This window comes from Lactuca serriola, chromosome 5 (assembly GCF_051521515.1).
Source record: "Lactuca serriola cultivar US96UC23 chromosome 5, Lser_US96UC23_V15, whole genome shotgun sequence".
Lineage (NCBI taxonomy): Eukaryota > Viridiplantae > Streptophyta > Magnoliopsida > Asterales > Asteraceae > Lactuca > Lactuca serriola.
The window spans coordinates 6327773-6348944 of record NC_136412.1 but is presented as its reverse complement, the minus strand read 5'-3'; the positions used below and the strand labels follow the sequence as shown (position 1 = coordinate 6348944).

Here is a 21172-nt window from a genome sequence, read left to right as displayed (position 1 = left end):
TGCCATATGCAAAAGTGAATGTACAGAGACGTGGTCCTGGTTCCTTCAAAAACTACGTGAATGTATAGGCAACCTGGAAGACCTTACAATCATATCTGATAGGGCTCCATCCATAGCGACGTCAATTGCAAATATATTTCCTCACGCCCATCATGGAATATGTGGTATCCATTTGTATTTCTACATTTCAGCAAAGAACCTGTACAAGTAGTCCAATTGTCAGATACCTTACACGAAGATACTGTTTAAAACGACAAATATACTGTTCGAAAAGACAATACATTATGCAAGCTACAAATTAGTTGATATGGTTCATGTGGCAAATGGCACAGCCTTGGTATAGCATGTGGTCATGCTATCACAGCAACACGTCATTCAAACATGCATGAATTAGTTGATATGGTTAAAGTATATTACCATGCCGATGTGTTTGTAATATATTTTTAATATATTATGTTTGTAATATATTTGACAATGTGTTTGTAATATATTTGAAATATATTATGTTTGTAATATATTTGACATTGTGTTACAGATTGAAATTGAAATAAAAGTCTTACAAATTGAAATCCAAATGAAATCCAAGTGTTTCAAGCAATAATTGTCTTCAAAATGCTCCCCAAATTCGCCTCTAGAAATCACAAAATCGACTCTCTTTCATTTTGGAACCGGTAGCATCACTTTAGAAAGCAATTAAACTGTTTTTAACTGACGACCTCGTTTACACGGCCCGTTACCTCATTGGCTTTACCCTCCAAAGTTTGTTTTTTGCTGTTAAAAACGACATAAAATAACATAAGTTGCATTTTTTAGCTTACCATAAAAGTGTGTTTTTAAGCCTGATTTTCATGTTTTATATGTTCGTTACGTTGTTTGTACATAGTTGTTCGTCGGAAATTATCCGGACTTCAAATCCGATACCGTTACCTCATTGGTTTTACCCTCCAAAGTATGCTTTGTGCTGTTAAAAGTTTTCCCTATAAGTCAACATGTTGCATTTAAATCTAATTTAAACATACAGAGCTTATCAATTATTTAAATTTTAAATATAAACAAATGTCTTCATACCGCTTCATCTAAAAATCTCAAGTCAATTGCATAAAAAAGCATATCCCAAAACCTTGCTTCGATTCTTTCATTGTACAACTGATGTTTCAAATAAACAGCCAGTTTGTTTCCCATGTATAAAGAAGGGTCGGTACAACTAGGATTCACATACAACTCCAATAAAAGTGTCGGAGATCGCTAAAAGATACGGGGGTGGTGGTTCATTGTGTATTACCCCACCCGGACGATATCGGGGAGCATTTTGAACCTACATTATACACAAAGTCAATAACTATCCATATAGTTAAAAATTATAGTAAATATAATTTTTAACATACTTACAGAAACGTATGGAGAGCTAAGATATTGATAAGGTTTCAATACCCTAACCGGACAACTTGGTTTTGCAACAGGAGGCACGGGTATATGATTTTCCACATCTACAATGTTACCGGCAACAACCTTCTTTTTCTTCTTCTACAAAATACATATTAATTTATTTAATATAATTTGAAAAAATAAAAAATTTAATATACAAAAAAAATTTATAACCCCCTTCACGATTTGTTTTTGTTTTCTACGATCAACATCATCATCCTCGTTTACTCGATTTGAATTCGGTGGACTACCGAATTGTTGGTTCACCGGGCTTGGCATCTGATAACTACATTCCACATTCTCATTCACCTGCATTTAAAAGGAAAAATAATTAATAAAAAAAACAAACATAATTTAACAATTAATTATTTTACCTCGAAACCTTCGTTAAGAATTGATAGTAAATTTCTAAAATTAAATAGTTTACCTCAAAAGCTTGGTTAAAAAATTCATTGATGTCATCCTCTTTTTCAAATCCCCCTTTATTTTTCATTTCTCGGATTTCTTCCTCCAAGCTTTGAAGTCTTGCCATTATTTCTCGGGTTGTTCTCTTGTTAATTCCCACCGTATGAGTTTCTCCGGTGGACTAGGTAAATCGGTTGTTTCCACATGATGGATCAGATGAAGATGCCCCCTACATAAATTATTTGATATATCAATAATAGTTGAAAATTTTAATATACTAGATTTTACTTTATCATTTTACTTACATCTTTTCTAAAGTTGTAGCGTACAGAGGAAGGTCAGACGATTCAGGATTCAGACTAGTAATATATGTCAAATAATGTGGAGTAGATGACTCGACATATGAGGCAATCATCTTTCTTTTGGGTTGATGTGCCTCGTCCTGGTCAACATCGAAACGATCGTAAACTTTCTCCCAAGTTAACCTCCTAAGGTGAAACCATCGCAAGATACGATGATATAAATTATTTCGTCGTATCGCAACATTCCCCGAGGTTTTTTTTAAAGAGAATTTAGTAACTCATGAGGGTACGATGGTAGTGTTCATTGTGGGGGGGGGGGGGGGGAAGGGAAGATCTGTGGGTGGTGGTTGAGGCGGAGCAACAAGCGACAACCTATCAAGATGCCATTGGTTGTGGTTGGGGTTTTTTTAAAGAGAATTTAGTAACTCATGAGGATTTACTATTTACATATGTTAGATAGAAGACATTTCTTGGTTCATCCTCTGGTCCACAATTCCTTCCCGCTATAGTGTTTTCCATTACATCATCAACCTGTATTTTCCTGATTTATTCACAATGGACTAATAAAGAACATAACATTACAATTTCAATGAAAATTTGAAAAAAAAATCTTACTCAAACTAAGGATTCTCAAGCTTTAAATAGACACACTCAAATATTTGTACAAAATAAGACAGATAATAAAGAGGTGGATAAAAAAACCTGAAAACTCATTCCATTCCAAAAACAAATTCTTCCGGGTACACTTGTTCTATTCTCATTTCTTATCTCGTTTGTTGTTATTATAATGCTTCTTGATCCATGTGAAACCTAATTAAGAGAGAAATCACATCAATTTCTTCTCTCGTTTACACAAATAATCAACTACTGAAAAACTGACACAACAAAGATTACGTACAAGAAACCTACTTAGGAGTGAAATCAATAAAGAGTATTTAAGGGTTTTATATATAACTCGAATGAAGATGATTAGGGTTTCAAAACATGAAACGTATCTGGAAAGGATCAAGAAAAAGAGGTTTATGCAACTGATTCAAAGCATAAATAATAAGGGAGGGGATGACTTTAAGGATATTATCGAGAATTCGAGATGATGGTACGATGGTAGTTGCTATTTTGTGTGAGTTTTAGAATACAAATTGGGGGAAAGTAGTAGAAGAGAGGAGAGATATTTGAAGTTGTTGCCTGGAAAATTATAGAATAAAGAGAGTAGGGTTTTCAGCAAGAGAGATGAAGGTGTGTGTTCGACGGTTGTCAACCAAAACATTACAGGTCGTGGTTGCCGGAAAAGAAGAGGGCAAACATAGTATTTACCTTTTTTCTCAATCGATGGCTGTGGCCAGCAACAAAGAAAGCGCTTAACAGTTAAAACAATTAGCATGGAGGAGGTTGTAGAGAAGACGAAGGGAGATACACGGGAACGGAACCGATACATTGCCAGAAAGTTTGGGATTTCAAATTTGAATCTCACATTTACCTTATGCATCGGATATATAAAAGGGAGTTGAGATTGACTTCATCAAAAGGAAAACCGGGTAATTGTATTTTTAGTTTAAATAATTAGATTTTTATATTATTATTTTATTGATGATTAGTTGTACTTTAAGCTTAGAAATTTGAACGTCTTAAAAAATAATATTATTCTATTGAATCTATTTTTAGAAATAGTGAGATTTCTTATATAAGATAGTAAAGATTATATATATATATATATATATATATATATAGGGTTATGTTATATTGTTTCCAGTAACTATTATGTGCCAGAATGCACAGATCTGGACCATCGGATGAATAGAATCAAGAATCATGATCTGAGGGTCTATGATATTACAATAGGGTAGCATGTATCATATAATCACACAATTTTTATCAAAAGGGTATTTTTGGACAATTAACTACATTTATAAAAGGAAATTTTCGGATTTTTAGGGATGATTAATTCTTCTAATTTAAAAAAATCTGAATTTTTTAATTAATTCAATTTCAATTTTTACCGATTTTATTCTATCAGAATATTTTTTTGTTAGAATGATACTCTTTCAGAATTTTATTCTAACAGAATATTACTGAAGAAAAACAAAATTCATGAATAAGATGTTCAAATAACAAACATTCTAATATATTCTTATACATTCAAACTTAAATACAAATTCATACACATTCTTACAGACTAAAAGTCTTATACATTTTAATATAGTTATAAAAATTCTGAAAGAATATAAACAAAAATGAATAACATTCTTAAAAAAAATAACAACATTCCGCTAAAATCCTATCGTGTGCCATGTTTTCTTCTTGAATTCTTGAATTTTGAAAGAATATTGCTGTTTTTGGATGTTGAATCTTGAAATTCTGAAAGAATATTGTTGTTTTTCTTCATTCTTTGAGAATGAAGTATCATATATCTTTTTTTCATAAGTTTCCTCATCATTCCTGCATCATCCTAACAACTGCACCTTAAGCATACAAATAATTAATTGCAATTCTTTCAGAATACAACAAAAATATTCTTATAGAATAAACTATTCTTGCGGAATGGTTTTAAATATTCTTAAAGAATTTGTAGCCTTCCTCAAACTAAAGCCTTCTTTATCAGATCAACAACAGACTTGAAGTGGCACACCAACCACACAGGAGCCCACTTTTGAGTTTTGAGTGAGGTAGATCGAATCAATCAAGACTTGGTTTTAGATAAAAACATGTATTTTTAGGTCTTGATAAAACCTTAATAAATTTTTTCCATCCTTTGAAAAAGATCAAGTACTCGACTGAATTTTTAGCCAAACTCTGGGAAAACCTAAACTTGATAAAGGAAATTACAGATGATTGATTAAAACATAATAGTAGCATTACACTGTTTGTGCAAATATTGAATCTGAGAAATTCCAAAACCGTAAGTGACTTAATTTCTTCCATATATACTAGGTTAAGTTTTGGCAATCAAAATTGGGTTTTGAAATCTGGAAAACATAATTCACAATCAAAAGTTAAGTACTTTTGAGATTATGTGCACCAGTATCAGATGTCAATTTGAATTACTAGCCTAAAAAAATTAAAAGTACCTGGAATTGAAATTATTTGGTGGCGACGCCCTTTTCATCTTCAGTTACAAGGGTTTAGTCGTGTGAAGAAGCAGAGCAGTAGAAGAAGCCAACCGTGAGACGAGATAACTTATAAGAGGGAGAGATTGAGGACTTGGAGGACATAAGGGGAAGTTGTGTTGGCCATGACTGCCTGAAACATAATCGAACCATTTTATAAGTAGCGGAGGAGACAAGGAAGAGGCTACACGCGTTTTCCATCAATTCTTGTGACAAGTTCCCTCCACCACCATCATCACCGATGATGATTGAACGATTAAAGAAAAAAAATGAGTTTATTAAAAGAAAGAAAATCTTAATAATTGATTGGAGAAGGATAATTACCTGGTAATGAGTTTTGAATCTTGATGATTGATTGTAGAAGAAGAAGTAGAAGCCGTGGATTAGAAACGATGATGAGTTAGATTTAGGGCTAGGGTTAAGTAGTTGGTCAAAGAGATTTTTATGGTAATTCCCATTAATTAAGGGATTTTATTTTAATTATCATTCTAAAGTTACATAATTACCCTTATTCAATTTTTTAATTATTTAATTATTCCTCAATTCCTATTGGTGCATTCAGTCACACAATAGTTGTCAAAAACATATGAACCTAGCTCTCTCTCTCTCTCTCTCTATATATATATATATATATATATATATACATATATATATATATATATATATATATATATATATATATATATATATATATATATATATATATAATCGGGGCAAGGCGAGTCGGTGCGAGGATAATCCACTCCCTGCCCCGAACCCGATAACGACCCGTTACCCGACCTGAAATAATCGGGTTTCGGGTTTCCCCGTCGGGTTCGGGTTTTTTTTTTTGCCATCCCTACTTTTGTGGTCTATTTTTGGCTAAGTTGTATTTTTTGGCTATTTTTTGATAAGTAATTAACAAAAATGGCTAGATTTGTATTTTACCCTATAATAAATGTAACTAGGGTTACTTTGGTCTTTATTATTTCCCTTCACGATTTAGTAAAGAGATCGGGAACAATGAAAATAGATGGAAAAAGAGGGGGAAATGGGGATCGAGACGAGTTAGGGTTTGTGGCAGCGATTCGTAACTCCGACAAAAAGCAGACGAATACGCTTAATATTTATCGATCTCTTTAAACGCCATAGCAATTAAAGTTTGAGAATACAAGAAATTATGAGTTACAGAATGGGAGAGAGAAAACAATAAATTATAAGTTACATATACTGCGGGAGTGAGGTTGGAGGGTTACTTCTTTTTTGTTGGTCTTTGATCTTTGATTTTGTTTAACCAGCTATGCGAAGAGGCAGAGCAGTGTCGCCGTCGGTGAACAATGGATCGGAGACGGAAATTAGATTTAGAGGAGTGCGGAAGAGACCGTGGGGTAAGTTTGCTGCGGAGATTAGAGATCCGTGGAGGAAAGCTAGGGTGTCACACCTCCAAACCAAGGATGGCGGAAACGTCCAGAGGTGGCGGACTTCATGTATAGTATCACAACAACGAGTATAATAGTGCTCAAAGTAAATACAACCAATTAAGGATGAAAGTGGGTCCAAACCCGGACCGGATGGACCCGGACCCGGAAAACCCGGAACCGTTTAACAATATTTTTTGGAACCAGAAACCGGACCGGTTTATAGGAACCGATTCCGGGTAAAGTGGGTCTAGAACCGAAAAACCCGGAAATAGAAAAGTGGGTAAGGTAGAACCGGGTCAAATGGGTTTAGAACCGGAAAATCCGGATTTTTTTTTGTAATTACCTCAATCGCTTAATCTTTCAACCGTTATAAAAAAATTAACAAACAAAAAATTACATTTACGTTATAAGGTTATTGACAACATTGATTTTTTTTTTTAAAAAAAGTAACTAGATATAACAAAGTTTGTTTAAAAAAATTACATTTTGGAGAAGATAATGTACGACATTATAATATATTAGCCAAGTCGTTTTTTGTAAATATATCATGCCCTTTTTTTTCAAGATCCAAATCAAGTCATACATAAGAAAAAACATTACGTGAATAAACAATGTGATGTCTTACTGTTTAAATGAATTATGGAATAATTTTTGTTGTTGCCAATTGCCGAATATGTTCTTGTGTAAACTCCACGCACCATAACAAGTTTAATTAACAATAACTTAAAAGGAGAGCAAGTTGTTTGAATTTGATATTTAAATCAATTAGCGATGAAAATACACATACAAGAAACCTTGGAGGACATATTATTCCTTCAAAACTGTTTTGTTCTAAATTAAGCGATTGATTCGAGTGACAAAACTCCATAATAGCCAAGTCGTTTTTTATAAATATATCATGCTTTTTTTTTTCAAGATCCAAATATGAACATAAAAACAAGAGACAATTTTTTTGACATTTGCAACCACACTAACTTGTCTTTTTGTATTTTTGACCTTGAACACTTCAACTTTGAAAATATGAACATAAAAGCAAGAGACAATTTTTTTGACATTAGCAATCTTTTAATTTCCATGTTTTGTCAACATCTCACAACTTCTCATTATAAATAGGCCCTTCCACCTCTACATTTTCACTTAACTTAATATTCTCTAAGTTGAAGGTTTTAAGTTGTTTTTTCTTTTCAAGAGCATCCATGGAAGCTAACCGCCCAATTCAAGTAAGTTTCTTTTTAATTTTATGCAAATATGTACTTAAAGTAATTGACTATACTTCAATTAGGTTCCGTTTTGAATCTATTAGTTTTATGTCTTTGATACTTCATTTTTTTTACATGCTTTAAATCTACCTAGATTTTTTTACTTAATTTGATTAGCATTTGAATTTGAAGGAGAGGTCCACATGTTGGCAACATTTTGATATGTTGTGGTTAGTAGATGATGATGGGGTTGAACGAAGGCAAGCAAGGTGTAAGTATTGTTTCGCTACACTTAAAGCCGATCCATCAAGACACGGTACAAGTAGTCTTAATAAACATTGTTGTACGTGTGCCAAAAATCCGAACAATATAGCTAGGTAATAAGTTTTGTGCTTTTAATTTATTTGGTAACACTTTTTTTAATACTAAATATGTTTATTTTTGTTTTATGTATAGAGATTGAAGATGCGTTAACCAGGGCCGGTTCTGAGGATTCAAATGCCCAGGACGAGATGGATAAAAAAGGCCCTTAGGTCTTGACGTGTAACGAATTAAATTACATAAACTAATTTTTTTATTAAAATGACGATAAACTTTATAGTAATAAACAAAGCAAAATCATAGTATTTTAATGAGTAATTACATATCCTAATAGCTAACCGACGATCCGTGAAGTTCTCCTAGCATTCTTGATTGCAAATTGGTTGACCAACTCTTCATAGTCTATACTTTCTAAGATTTCGTTCTCGATAGATATCATTGCCAAACCGCTAAGTCTTTCTTGTGTCATTGCGGAGCGTAAGTAAGATTTCACAAACTTCAATTTTGAAAAACTTCTTTCTGCAGATGCAACCATTACTGGAATAGTCAACAATATTCTATATGCAATGCTTGCATTTGGGAAATAATCAACTTCTTTCAAAAACTTCAAAACATCTATAGGGTTGCTAAATTCATTGGTTTCCAATGTCTCAAATAATTTCAACTCCGTATAAAGTTCCTCGACATCAATATCCGATCTTTCTTCAAACTTGAGTGCTTTTTCAAGACGATGACAATACGACTTAAGATCTTTATCTTCAATTCCCCTCAAATTATGTGGAAATAAAAAACCAAATACTTTGTCATACTCTTTGAATTGTTCAAATCTTGTCTCAAGAGAAGAAATAGCTTGATCAACAATGAATAAGAAATACTTGACTCTAAGATTCTCTTCAGGTGTAAATGAAACTTCTTCGGTAGTTGAACTCTCATCAAACCTTTTTTTCCTTTCAATCAAACGCTTTTGAGGAAATATTGGATCAATACCCATTTCAATAGCAATCTCCTTAGCTTCAACAATCGCTTTTGAAAAGCCAGTTTCTCTATAATCCTTGAAGTACCCAATCAATTTGTTTATTTCTGTAATAGGATTATCAAGATGCATATCCTTTGATTGTAACTTCTTACTCACAATATTCACATGGTTTAGTACTTCATACCAAATAACAGTCGATACCAAAAATTCAAAGTCACCAAGTTCTTTTTCTGCTAGTGAAGTTGCTTCACTTGCAATTGCAGCATCATTATCTTTTTCTCCAACTTGAAGTAAAGCTTCCCGTACATCCACAAGTTGAGGTTTAATAGCCTTTACACTCTCAACCCGACTTTGCCAACGAGTTTGACACAATGACTTAAGACTCCAAGCTTTAACATTATCTTTCAAAATTTCCCATCTCTTAGTAGAATTTGCAAAGATAGTATAAATGCCTTGGATGAATCCAAAAAAGTTCTTTCCTTTAACACACTTGTTAGCCATATCACATAATGTTAGATTAAGAGAATGACAACCACAAGGAGTGTAAAATGCTCTAGGATTTATATCTAAAAATCTCTTTTGCACTCCTTGGTGTTTTCCTTTTCATATTTGCTCCATTATCATAGCCTTGACCATGCATATAATCAATTTCAAGACCAAGAGACTTTAATTCCTCAAATGTAATATCAAATAGTCCTTTTCCAAAGGTATAATCAACATTCAAAAAACCTAAAAAGGACTCCTCGACAGTAACAGAATTATATGATAAAGTTAAATACCTCACTATTATAGTCATCTGTTCCTGGTGACTTGAATCAAGAGTACAATCAAGTATAATTGAGTAGTACTTTGCTTCATTTATCTTCGTGATAAGTTCTTTTTTAATTTCTTGAGCTAGCAAAGATATTAGTTCGTTTTGGATTAAGTGGCCAAGATAATGCACATGAAGCCCATCACTTGGGATCCGCCGCACATGCTCTTTGATAACCGGGTCAAACTCTTCCAACATTTCAATGACACCCAAAAAATTTCCGTTACCTATGAAATAAAATTAACAAATAAGAGGTGAAATCAGTCATAATAATTAACAAAAATGTATTTGGTGGGATTAGAACAAAAAATTTCAATTTATAGTTACCTTTTTGATACAGCTTTTCATTGGATCCACAAAATGCTAAATTATGTTTAGCAAGAAACTTCACTACTGCAATGATTCTCAAAAGGACTTGTTTCCATTAATATCTTTCTTTCTTGAATTGCTCGTATTGAACTTTATCAATTGTTTCATTCAAGTTCAATCTTTTACGCATATCAAACCACTTATTCCTATTTGTAAGATGATCCAATGAACTTTCGCGTTCTTTAACCCTAGTAGTAACATGGTGCCAATCTGCATAACCTTCACCATCTAACTTCCCTTTTGAAATACCTTTTCTAAACACTTTACAACATATACAAAATACCATGTCTAGCTCTTTTGAATATACTATCCATTCTCTATCACACTTCTCCAAATTTGGTAAAGTTCTTATATATAAAGCTGTAGAAAAACGTCTACCAAATTTATCGTAGGGTCCATACATAATACTATTATCTCTTTTAGAGCCTTTCTGGACCAAAACTTTAATCTCCTCAGAATTAAGTTTTTCCCACCTTCTTGGATCATATATATCAACAAGCTCTTTAACGGGCTCTTGCTCTTCTGCCTCTTTACTTCTATATGCTCTTGCTCTTCAATATGCTCTTCCACATGCTCTTTAATGTGCTCTTCAACATGCTCTTCAATAGGTTGTCTATGGATAAACTTATCTGGAGCACGAGCATCAACCTTTTTCTTTTCTTCATCTAGTTTTCTTTTTTTACTTTTTTGACTACCGGATGGTTGTTTAGACTTCATCTCTACAATTTTACAAACAATAAACATAATTTGATTCTTTAAACACTATGGTTTCTGAATTCCAAATTTCTAATAAACAATTATACAATAAACATAATATCATAATTTAATTTCTGTTTCTAATTATCTATTTCAAAATGATTCATTGATTTCATTCAATATTGTGAATCATTCAATCAGATTTCAATATGATAATATGACATAATGATAATACGACATAGTGATATACAATAAGAATTCATGAATAACATTCAAGAATCTGAAAAAATAATCAGTTAAAGATAAACAATTAAACAATTACACAATTAAACATAACATGAATCTCAAAAATTGATAATACATTCAACTGATTCAAGTATGCAATTGACTTGAGAATTATAATTTACAAACTCATAATCCTTAATTCCTTATTCCTCATTCCTTAATTTCTCATAATCTGTTATACATTAACATGACCAAAAATCAAGAATGAAGAATCATTGTCATTGATAAAGTGATAACAGGAATACATGATAAATCATAAATGGATCATCGTCTAATCGTCTAAGACTCTAATCGACCCTCACCTAGAATCTGTTGTATTCAATGGAGGATGGACGATTTGAAAGATAATCGTTGATTGTTGCACGATGTGTCGATGTCGCTGATGCTGCCCTTCCATTTCCCTGCCCTGATTCACTGATTTGTATTTGTTGATTGATTCAATCGACTTTTTTTTTAACGAAAACGAACAAGATGAATCGATAATGTATTGAATGAACGATCGATTGCTGTTGTCTTCGCTAATTTTCTTTGACGCTGATTTCTGAATCCAAAATTCCGATGATGTTGGATGGATTGCTTGGGGCTGAAGTGCTGAACCGATATACTATTAAAAGAAAATTTTTTTGGGCCCCTTCAGATTTTGGGCCCTGTTCCATTGTCCATGTGGCACCTGCCCTAAACCGGGCCTGACGTTAACTCGACAAGATGGTCAAGGAATAAGTGTTGTTTTGTTCTTAATTGTGGAAGAATTTTGATTTGAATTGTTTTGATTATTAGACTTTGATTTTGAATTGCTCAATAGGTACCATGAACTTGGACCCGACAATTGTCCATTTCTTCGCTTGTGTTATGTTCTTTTCATTGTTATTTTACCACAACATGGATCAAAAAGAAAAGTAATAAAAAATAATAAAGTGGAATGTGAATGTGCACTACATTGATCAAAATATCATTCATTTATACTTGTTTACACCCACATGCACGCACAGTACCAAACAAGTAAATCTTGATTCAAGTTCAAAAACATTAATCAACCAAAACACACTTACAAACCAATAATCATTTATCAACAAAAAAAAAACAAAAAGAGTATAACTACTCGTTAATATCTATCGGCCTTTTTCCATTTCCATTTTGGGTGCGTATGGCGTCTTCCAACTCTAATACATACCAGAAAAAAAAATTAATGTGAAAGTTAGCATAAAACCAATGTTTTGTTATTAGATAATAAAATGAATTTGTTTGCTACCTTTAGCTATGTCATCATCTTTAAGAATATCATCGGTGTTGTCAATAATCGGCTTCTTTGATTTCCTCACCCAATCTTGGGTGCAAACAAAAGCCTCTATTATAGGTGCGCACAAGTTTGCTCGGTAACTATCAATTATGCGACCTCTTGTACTAAAAGCGGACTCGGAAGCCACGGTAGATATTTGAATGCCCAAAAGATCTAATAACATAAACATATAATGTTAAATTATAATACATTATAATAAAAAATATAAGTAATTAAAATTATACCTTTTGCCATCCGCGAGAGAATTGGGTAACGAGATGCGTTATTTTTCCACCAAACCAGTATATCAAAGTCCTTAAGGCCTTGGGTTTGTCCTTCGTTCAAGTATCGTGTTAATTCTGTTTCCTTTGAAGCCGATGAATTCACCGATTGAGCAAAATAGTCACCCACAAAGTCGTCATCATCATCAATATGCACGACATCTTGACTACCACCGGTTTCAAATGGTACATTAGAGTTGGTATTGTAACAATTAAAAAAGTTCTAAAATCTTGATTCAATATCCTTGATTAAAGACTTAGTCTTCACAGTAATATCTAATTTGGAAAGGGGTTTATTTTCCGGCATCTTGTACTTGATCAATGTTTCAAAAGCATGTCTAAGAAATTCTGTCTTCATTCGCGGATCCAAGATAGTCGCAAAGTACATGTAGTCATTCAAATTTACAAAATCTCCCCAATACTTCTCATAGTTATCTATCATATCCTTCACAATTGAATAAAATCGTTTGTTTTTTTGACCAAACTCATATATGTTTGTAAATGCCACATACTTCTCCAAACAACCGATTTGCCAATGGTTTTGAAGTCGTCGGCACCAATTCTGTTTTGACCTTGAACATCTCAAGAAAGCAGACCATTGCTCGACAAGTTACAAAATCTTCACTCACGGGGGTTACCACATCTCGTGCAAATGAACGATCTATCAAAATAATGTTACAAAAAAATTAATAGATCATTTTTGGGGGGCTGTAAATGACTGTGTACATATGCAAATAAGGTGTTTCCAAAGTCTATAACTATTGCAAAACAGTGAAATACAATTTAAAAAAAAATCAACCCAAACGGATTCATAACGAAGTAGATATGACAGTTTAAAGTTAATGAAAAATTCTAAAATAATGTTGTTAACATATTCAAAACAGCTTTGATATATCATTTTTGGAGGGCTGTAACTTACTCAATACACATGCAAATTAGGTGTTTCCTAAGTCTATAACCATTGTCAAACAGTTAACTACAATTTAAACAAAATCAGCCCAAACGGATTCATAACGAAGTAGATATGACAGTTTAAAGTTAACGAAAAATTCTAAAATAATGCTGTTAACATATTCAAAACAACTTTGATATATCATTTTTGGAGGGCTGTAACTTACTCAATACACATGAAAATTAGGTGTTTCCAAAGTCTATAACTATTTCCAAACAGTGAACTACAATTTAAAAAAAAAAAAAAATCAGCCCAAACGGATTCATAACGAAGTAGATATGACAGTTTAAAGTTAACGAAAAATTCTAAAATAATGTTGTTAACATATTCAAAACAGCTTTGATATATCATTTTTGGAGGGCTGTAACTTACTCAATACACATGCAAATTAGGTATTTCCAAAGTCTATAACTATTTCCAAACAGTGAACTACAATTTAAAAAAAAAAATCAGCCTAAACGGACTCATAACAAAGTAGATATGACAGTTTAAATCGGGCTAAAAATTCAGCAAGAATGCAGAAAAAAAATTACCTTCCATTTCATACTCGTAGAAAGCTTTTTGTAAATCCACCGTGTTCTTCAATAAGTCGTAAGTTGAGTTCCAACGAGTGGGACAATCGTTGCACAAAAAATTGGTTGATTCCACCCCGACGGCTTTCATGCACTTTTTAAATAGAGCAATCTGTTGTGTCGACTTTCTAATATATCTTATGACGTCTTGCAATCATTTAACACTCTCGTCATTTTTATTCATCCCGTCTCTCACAATTAGATTGATAATGTGTGCCATACACCTAATGTGAAAGTGTTTTCCTTCATTGTACAAGTTTGGTAATTTGTTTTTTAGAAACTCTATTGTTTTGTCATTAGAACTTGCATTATCAACCGTACAAGTCATGACATTTTTAATACCCCACCCTTGAATACATTTCAACACTTCTTTTCTGATATATTCCCCCCGTTGACTATCTAATTCTTTAAAGTTGATTATCCGTTTGTGCATCTCCCAATTATCATCAATAAAGTGTGCGGTAATGACAATATAATGCACCCTTTTACTTGGACTTGTCCAACAATCGGTGGTCAAATGAACCGTGTTAAGTGGATTACATAAGAATGTTACCAACTTATTTCTTTCTTCTTGATAATAAAGTGACACTTTTTTGAAATTGTTGTTCGACAAGGTACAACCACCTTCCCGTTTAGTGCGTTTGTGTATTCAATAAAGGCCTCATTTTCTACAAATTTAAAAGGTAGACCACCCACTACAAACAAATTCAACATAACCTTTTTAATTCGTTTGTCGTCATGTTTCCAAGTGCTAACACTACCCTCCCCGTTTGGTTCTTTTTTAAATTGTAATGTTTGTTGGTTTTTCAAATTCTCGGGGTTTTGCTTACAATTCTTTGCATGCTTATTTAAGCTAGACGTACCGGTATTATTCTCGTCGGCTTTGAGAACCCTCTCTCACCATTTGCACTTTCCATGCCGAACTCCAATAAAAATCTTCTCAAATGATTTCCAACAATCGGACCTTGTTTTGCCTACTCTTTTTCTCTTTTGTGTTGGTTCCTCATTGATTTCTTGTTGAGTGTTGTCAACAAACACCTCATAATCATCAAGCTATAATAGATAATAATAAAAACACAATTAAAATACAATAACACAACTTAATTCATAAACTTGGCCTACAATACATGACAATTAAGTCTCATCCATACTTGAACCACAAAAAATAACACAACTTTATTCATAAATTTGACCTACAATACATGACAATTAAGATTATGTCTATTAAGTAAATACTAAAAAGTCCGGTGAAAAAGGTGAAACAACATCTATATTTTAGGGATATTAAGTGGGTCACTGGGATACCCTTGCTAGGAAAAAGGTGCATGAAACAAATGTGTTAACTAAGCACATGCTGGGTAAGTGGGTATTATGCAACTTTATGAATTTAAAATGACAATTCTATCCTTTGATTATCAAGTCTTTACCAAAAATGTTAGGGGTATAATGTGGAATTGTGGATTAACAGAAAGCCATTGATAAGCATATGTCACGTGTTTCTTATACCTTTTCTTCTTTTCTAAAGTTCAAGATAGACAAGTTGTATTTTGACTTTAGGAATCAAATTGTTTGACCAAAAAGGTCAAACTGCACAAAATCAAGATTGGAACTTAATTATGTATCTTCATTGTATTTTGACTTTAGGAATCAAATTGTTTGACCAAAAAGTTGTATTTTGACTTTAGGAATCAAATTGTTTGAATGTCCAGTAACTCCAGTTGTCCACCATTGTTGCGATCACAGTGAAGGGCAAAAAAAAAACAAGTTGCGTACCTTCACAAGACATGAAATCAAAATTCTTGACACTTACTTGTGTATCTTCATTGTAATCTATCCAATTGTTCACCATTGTTAATCACAAAGAGGAATTGTTGTTGTCGTCGATCATAATTGTCCACCGATTTGTTGTCGTCGATCACAGGAAGGGCAAAAAAACGAGATGGAACGTGAGGAGCGAAAAAAGAGTCGTCCCAAGATGTGTTAAAGATTCGTCGATCACATATAAGGGCCAAACTTTCGATGTCGAGCAGAGAAAAAAGAGTCGTCAGTGACGACTCGTCACTCGAATGTAGAATTGTCGATCACAGAAAAGGGATAACTCTTCAGTTTTGGTTCTTTTACCCTTACCGGTTCTTGGACACTAAACCGGTTCCTTGGCCTACTAAACCCGGGTTCGGTTTTTTAAACATATCCGGTTCAAAAAACCCGGATAACCCGGACCCGTTGGACCCATACCCGAAATACCCGGAACCCGGATAAGAGTAATTTTGGAACCCAATACCCGAACCGTTTAAGCATTTTCCGGTTATATCGGTTCCGGTTCCGGTCCGGTTTTCCAGTTTTATAACTCATCCCTACAACCAATCATAAATATAACAACTAATTAATCATAAATATAACAACTAATTAATTTTCATGTATAGTATGTACTATAGTTAACTACTGTATTTGTGAAGGTAAAAACTCTTTTGTTTACCGATAAGTAAATATACCTTTTACTAAAGTGAAATAACATGCAATATAACAACTAATTAATTTCCATACTTATGAAGGTAAAAATCCATTTGTTTTCTGATGTATGCCAATACACCAAGACTAAATGACATGTAACGTAAAAACATATATTCACATAACGATACACACCTTGCTCAACAAGTTACAAGGTGCAAATGAAGTTGATAGCATTTTTCTAGTGTTAACATTTCTATTACTGTTCTTAGAAAATTTATAGAAAAATCATCAAAGGTCTAAATCAGAATCCGTAAATTCTGAGAGTTTGGGAAATGAGTCTAGTTTGTTCATAAATTTTATTATGATTTTTAATGACCTCCAACTTGTGTGAAAAAGTCCATAATCACAGATTGGTCCGGATTTGCTCTTGAAATGATAGGCAGTTTTGTAAAAATCACCATAAATTGTAGAAAAATCGTATGGAGGTGTGCAAGTAGTCATTTTAAAGGTATAAACCTGAACTACTTGCACCTAATACAGTTTTGAAAACTAAAATGTTTAAGTTGGCCAAAACAGTTCGTGAATGGAGTTAAAATGTTCTGAGGAAAGTTGTTGGATGAGTTTAATTATGTTCTTGGTGTTTTAACTTGTATTCCCCCCCCCCCCCCCCCCCCCCTTAAAACTTAAGAAAAACATGAAAAGATAGGGGTATGAACTCACTTTGTGTGATTTTAGTGGATGAATGTCGAAGAAAAGAAGTGTTCCACTCAAGAACACTAAGAAGATGCCTTGATGATTCGAGAATCTAACACAAATGTAAAGGAGTTTGTGTAAGAAATCTATGATTTGAGTATAAAGGAGTGAAATAATCATATGGAGGATGATAATACTTACCAAAAGTAGAAGGAAAGCCTTGGAGATCTCGAAATTGAGAGCGAGTTGAGAGAAAAGAGTTTGATCTTTTGGTGGAATGAGATGAAATGAATGAAGTGAGGAGAGAGGTGGGTTTTTCTCAGCCTCTAGAACGTGGCTATGGCTAGAGTATGATGGAAAAAGTACAATGAAGTGACTAGGGATGGTGGGGAGGTGTAGTTGGTCATGGAGTGGGTGTGGGGGTGGTTGCTTGTGTCATTAACTAAAGAAAAGTCAACACTCCACCTCTTGCACTTCACCCACTCTTCTTGGATAAGATTTATCCCCAAAAACGTGATTAATTAATAAATATGGGGCCTTATATGTTAAAATAAAGTTTTGGGTGAAAATTTCGCGTTAAAATAATTAAAAACGGGCCTAAAATGCAAAACTAGTCGAAAACCGGGTGAAATTTGCCTACCTGCGAGACCTCTCGGTATTGGGCCGAGGTTCGGTCCCTTCTGCTGTTGGGCCGAAGGCGAAATGGAGCGAAAGGGGGTAGGAGGCGAATGTGAAGGTAGGGTTCGGTGCTCAGGCGAGGTTCGGTCCGAATGGACCTTCGGGTTCGGTCTATGCGAGACTTCGGTCTGAGATAGGGTAGTTCGCTTCTGCCACCTTCGCTTCTGACAAGTTCGGCTCCTTAAGAGGGTTCGGCTCCTTAAGGCTGTTTTTCGTGTAGACTTCCGTTTTCGAGCTGTTTTCGACTAATTCGAGGGTCGGGATGCCCCGAGTGATTATAAAAAGTTGAGAGAGATTTTGAGAGAGATTTGGGACATATTTCACATACTTGGAGAGATTTGGGAGAGATTTCACATACTTGGAGAGATTTCTCATACCTAGAGAGATTTGGGAGAGATTTCACATACTTGGAGAGATTTGGGAGAGATTTCACATACTTGGAGAGATTTCTCATACCTAGAGAGATTTGGGAGAGATTTCACATACTTGGAGAGATTTCACATACTTGGAGAGATTTAGGAGAGATTTCACATACTTGGAGAGATTTGAGAGAGATTTCACATACTTGGAGAGATTTGGGAGAGATTTCACATACTTGGAGAGATTTGGGAGATATTTCACATACTTGGAGAGATTTGGGAGAGATTTCACATACTTGGAGAGATTTGGGAGATATTTCACATACTTGGAGAGATTTGGGAGAGATTTCACATACTTGGAGAGATTTCTCATATCTAGAGAGATTTGGGAGATATTTCACATACTTGGAGAGATTTGGGAGAGATTTCACATACTTGGAGAGATTTTAAATAGAGTGAAAGAGATTGGGAGAGGCTTCTTTTGTGACCTTCTTGAGTGCTTGGCTCCGCAACACAAGGTCCATAAGCCCCGTTAAGCCATGTTTAAGGATCTTACACACTCCCGATGAGTATGCAACATTGTTTTATCGGTTTGGTTCATTACTTACCATAGTTTTAGGTTAAGGAAATCTAGATATACAAACTTTTCAATTGATGATTTCTCATTAGAATAACGAGTTGTATAGTAATTACCTAACGTAAGCCCTAGTACACAAGGGTTAGTTGAGTCGACCGGTTTGACTTGTTGACTTTAGTTGACTTTGGCTTGACCGGAAATTGACGGTTATCACATAGGGTTTGGCTTGTCACTTTCACTTCCGCTGAGGAGGCTGCCCGTGCCTATGATAACGCTACTCGGAGCCTTCGAGGAGCTAAAGCGAAGACGAATTTCCCCTCAACTGTTACTACCAAGTTTCTAGATGATCATCATCTGTTGTTTCATTAGCATTTATACAACCATATGTACAATCGTTCTCGTTCGTATCAACAACCGGAGCACCATATTGTCGTCCCACAGAGGCCGTCTTGTAGCGGTATGAGTAGTACCTTGGAGTCCTGTAGTTGTCCCATGCCTATAACTGCAGACGTCGTGTGTCCCCGGAGACATCATCCCCGACCGACTCCTTTATTGCCATATGACAGCGGCTACGATTCGTCTAATTCGGTGGTGGTTGATGGAGGTGACATTGGAGATATCGCTTCTTCTTCGTCGAGGAAGCATTTCCTACAGTTCGATTTGAATATACAACCCCTACTGCATGAGATTGAATTCCCCGCCGAAGATGACCTTATTTGCACAACTCTTCGACTTTGACGGTTAAATTTCACTTGCATCTCTCGATCTTACTCTATTTTTGTGCCGAAAAATTAACCCCCAAAATCCATCAATCATACACATGAGATTAATGCTTTATTATGATCAAATATCAAGTTATCTGAAGCCTGTTGTCGTTTTCTTTTTCCTAATCTCAATACTGAATATCAGATATGCTTTGCTCTCGACAAGAACCTCATGTTCATAATCTAATGAATCGGCTAATTGTTCTTATCGTCATGCTCAAGGGTGTTTGAATGTGCATATAAGCTGATTATTGTGGCGTTTCGATTATCTTTGATCAAAACAATCTGATTTTGAGAATCACGAGATGACTTGGTCCTTGATTATTTGATCCTAAATTTCTACTTGCAAAAATTACTTTCAAAATGCCCATCCAAACACCCCTAAAAACACTTACATCTGAAATTCCGAGCTTTATTCATTGGTTTTCCTCATGCTAGCTTCGAACTCTCTATTCCCACGTTTCTTCATGACTTTTTTGATAAATTGTTAGAGTAAATTACACGAATGGTCCCTATGGTTTAGGGTAATATTTGTTTTTGTTTGATCCCTAACTTATCTTTTTAACTCAGAAGATCGCTAATATTTGTTTTTGTTAAGCGTCTGGTCCGTATCTTACCTAAAAAATACTAATTTCCCCTTGACTTTTTAATTTATTTAAATAAACACACCTCCAACTCTACCTCTTCACCTTACCTGCCCCACCATTTTCTCTATTTAAATAATAGAAAGAAAAAACTGACCATAATCTCTTCTTCCCTAAATAACATAAGTAAAGGGACTATTGAAATACATTTTCAAAAAATATAATTAAAGCCAATGTTGTTTCTAACCTCTTCATTTTCTTGATCTAAGCATCACATAATATTCAAACATAATGGCTCACATAAACCAAAACAAAAAACTTGTTTGTGATTTCGAATTTGATAAGATTCTTTGATGATAAAGCCAATGTTGTTTCTTTATGTTCCTAATGCCATAAAGACACCATGGTGCGGTCTAATGGATGAGATTGAAAGAACAAAATTAGATACATCCCTTATGCGTGAATGGAGTGGTGTTGACGGGAATGGGGAAGTGGAACTAGAAAATTCATAGGATATGAGAGAAACGTAAGTCTAATTAGTCTCCCGGTTCCCTGTAATAAATAGTGTCTAGGCCTCATTATAAGATAAATAATCCAACACTGTCTCCCTCCTACTTTCGGAATAGGTGGTTTGTTGGGTGTTGCATCCAATTGAGACCCGCCTGCCTGCTGCTGACAAACATCAGCCATCT

At 34.2% G+C, this 21172-nt stretch overlaps 1 pseudogene; it reads left to right on the top strand.

Annotated features, from left to right (window-relative positions):
- Positions 1-6515: 6515 nt before the first annotated feature.
- On the top strand, positions 6516-19870 carry LOC145049306 (ethylene-responsive transcription factor 3-like; annotated as a pseudogene).
- The last annotated feature ends 1302 nt before the right edge of the window (positions 19871-21172 follow it).